We start from the raw sequence: 3,397 nt of genomic DNA, 5'->3' as shown, positions 1-3,397 counted from the left end.
AAAAATATTTCTTGTTTGAGTCTAGTGTTTCATTTTAAGTTTAGTGTCAATTGCATGTTTTTGTTCTTTTTGCATTCATGCATGCGTCTTCATTAATCTTCAAGTTGCTCTTGATGATTTCCTTGCTCTGATCTTTGATTTCTATTGACTTGAGTGTTTGTGTTTCTCATATGCATTCTCATTTTGTTAGTGTCAGTAGTATACAAACTGCTAAGTTTGGTGTCTTGCATGCATTGTTATTTGATTTTAGTTGCATTTTGATTATTCCTCACTATTAAAAATCCAAAAATATTTTTAATTTGTGTCTTTTCAAGTCAATAATACAGAGAATTGAAGATTCAGAACATACAGCAGAGGAATTACACAGAAAAAGCTGGGCGTTCAAAATGCCCAGTGAAGAAGACAGACTGGCGTTTAAACGCCAGCCAGGGTGCCTGGCTGGGCGTTTAACGCCCAAAAGGGTAGAGGTTTGGGCGTTAAACGCCAGAATGTGCACCATTCTGGGCGTTTAACGCCAGGATGGCACAAGAGGGAAGATTTTGTTTTTAATGCAATTTTTTTCAAGTTTCCAAAATTTTTCAAAATCAAATCTTTTTCAAATCAAATATTTTCAATCAAATCTTTTTCAAAATCAATTTCTTTCTATTTTCAAAAATACTTGCTATCAATTAATGATTTGATTCAACAATTCAAGTATGTTACCTTTTCTGTTGGGAAAGGTTTAATGTTTGAATCATATCTTTTCTTGATAGCCAAGTCATTAATTTTTAAAATCAAATCTTTTTTTTTAAATGTTTTTCAAATCATATCTTCTCAATCACATCTTTTTCAAAATAGTTTTCAATCATATCTTTTTAATTTCTAATTTCAAAATCTTTTTCAAAAAATCAATTGATTTCTTTTCCACTCTTAATGCACAATTCGAACTCCATCTTCTTTGATAAGTTCGAATTTTCTACTTCTGCCTTCTATTTTTCTTTTCCTCTGACACCTCAAGGAATCTCTATACTGTGACATAGAGGATTCCATATTTCCTTGTTTTCTTCTCTTTCACATGAGCAGAAGCAAAGACAAAAGCATTCTTGTTGAGGCTGATCCTGAACCTGAAAGGACCTTGAAGCGAAAGCTAAGAGAAGCTAAGGCACAATTCTCTGTAGAGGACCTAACAGGAATTTTCAAAGAAGAAGAACACATGGCAGCCGAAAACAACAACAATGCCAACAATGCAAGGAAGGTGCTGGGTGACTTTACTGCACCTACTCCCGACTTCTATGGGAGAAGCATCTCTATCCCTGCCATTGGAGCAAACAACTTTGAGCTTAAGCCTCAATTAGTTTCTCTAATGCAACAGAATTGCAAGTTTCATGGACTTCCATTGGAAGATCCTCATCAGTTTTTAGCTGAATTCTTGCAAATCTGTGACACTGTCAAGACTAATGGGGTTGACCCTGAGGTCTACAGACTTATGCTATTCCCTTTTGCTGTAAGAGACAGAGCTAGAATATGGTTGGACTCACAACCTAAAGAAAGCCTGAACTCTTGGGAAAAGCTAGTCAATGCCTTCTTGGCAAAGTTCTTTCCACCTCAAAAATTGAGTAAGCTTAGAGTGGAAGTTCAAACCTTCAGACAGAAGGAAGGAGAATCCCTCTATGAAGCTTGGGAAAGATACAAACAATTAATCAGAAAGTGTCCCTCTGATATGCTTTCTGAATGGAGCATCATAGGTATTTTCTATGATGGTCTCTCTGAACTATCCAAGATGTCTTTGGATAGCTCTGCTGGAGGATCTCTTCATCTGAAGAAGACGCCTACAGAAGCTCAAGAACTAATTGAAATGGTTGCAAATAACCAATTCATGTACACTTCTGAAAGGAATCCTGTGAACAATGGGACTAATCAGAAGAAAGGAGTTCTTGAGATTGATACTCTGAATGCCATATTGGCTCAGAACAAAATATTGACTCAACAAGTCAATATGATTTCTCAAAGTCTGTCTGGAATGCAAAGTGCACCAAGCAGTACTAAGGAAGCTTCATCTGAAGAAGAAGCTTATGATCCTGAGAACCCTTCAATGGAAGAGGTGAATTACATGGGAGAACCCTATGGAAACACCTATAATCCTTCATGGAGAAATCATCCAAATCTCTCATGGAAGGATCAACAGAGACCTCAACAAGGTTTCAACAATAATAATGGTGGAAGAAACAGGTTTAGCAATAGCAAACCTTTTCCATCATCTTCTCAGCAACAGACAGAGAGTTCTAAGCAGAACAACTCTGACTTAGCAACCATGGTCTCTGATCTAATCAAAACCACTCAAAGTTTCATGACTGAAATAAGGTCCTCCATTAGAAACTTGGAGGGACAAGTGGGTCAGCTGAGCAAGAAAATTACTGAACTCCCTCCTAGTAATCTTCCAAGAAATACAGAAGAAAATCCAAAAGGAGAGTGCAAAGCCATCAACATGGCCGAATTTGGAGAGGAGGAAGAGGTAGTGAACGCCACTGAGGAAGACCTCAATGGACGTCCACTGGCCTCCAATGAGTTCCCCAATGAGGAACCGTGGGAATCTGAGGCTCAAATTGAGACCATAGAGATTCCATTGGACTTACTTCTGCCATTCATGAGCTCTGATGAATATTCTTCCTCTGAAGAGGATGAGTATGTCACTGAAGAGCAAGTTGCTAAATACCTTGGAGCAATCATGAAGCTAAATGACAAGTTATTTGGAAATGAGACTTTGGAGGATGAACCCCCTTTGCTCACCAAAGAACTGGATGACTTGTCTAGGCAGAAATTACCTCAAAAGAGACAGGATCCTGGGAAGTTTTCAATACCTTGTACCATAGGCACCATGACCTTCAAGAAGGCCTTATGTGACTTAGGGTCAAGTGTAAACCTCATGCCTCTCTCTGTAATGGAGAAGCTAGGGATCTTTGATGTGCAAGATGCAGAAATCTCACTAGAGATGGCAGATAACTCAAGAAAACAAGCTCATGGACTTGTAGAGGATGTTCTGGTAAAAGTTGAAGACCATTACATCCCTGCTGATTTCATAGTCCTAGAGACTGGGAAGTGCATGGATGAATCCATCATCCTCGGCAGACCCTTCCTAGCCACAGCAAAGGCTGTGAGTGATGTTGATAGAAGAGAATTGACCATTCAAGTGAATGGAGAATCCTTTGTGTTTGAGGCTCAAGGATATCCCTCTGTCATCATGGAGAGGAAGCATGAAGAGCTTCTCTCAAAACAGAGCCAAACAGAGCCCCCACAGTCAAACTCTAAGTTTGGTGTTGGGAGGCCACAACCAGCTTCTAAGTTTGGTGTTGAACCCCCACATTCAAACTCTAAGTTTGGTGTTGGGAGGTTCCAACATTACTCTGAGCATCTGTGAGGC

At 39.2% G+C, this 3,397-nt stretch overlaps 1 non-coding gene across 1 annotated transcript; it reads right to left on the bottom strand.

The window, feature by feature from the left end:
* Positions 1 to 1,597: 1,597 nt before the first annotated feature.
* LOC112700178 (small nucleolar RNA R71) lies at positions 1,598 to 1,705 on the bottom strand. Its single transcript, XR_003153093.1, has one exon. It is a non-coding gene; the product is annotated as a small nucleolar RNA R71 (small nucleolar RNA).
* Between the last annotated feature and the right edge of the window lie 1,692 nt (positions 1,706 to 3,397).

The sequence above is a fragment of the Arachis hypogaea genome, chromosome 6, assembly GCF_003086295.3.
Source record: "Arachis hypogaea cultivar Tifrunner chromosome 6, arahy.Tifrunner.gnm2.J5K5, whole genome shotgun sequence".
In the NCBI taxonomy this organism is placed as follows: domain Eukaryota; kingdom Viridiplantae; phylum Streptophyta; class Magnoliopsida; order Fabales; family Fabaceae; genus Arachis; species Arachis hypogaea.
Note: the sequence above shows the minus strand (reverse complement) of the source record. Positions and strands in the feature narration are given on the sequence as shown.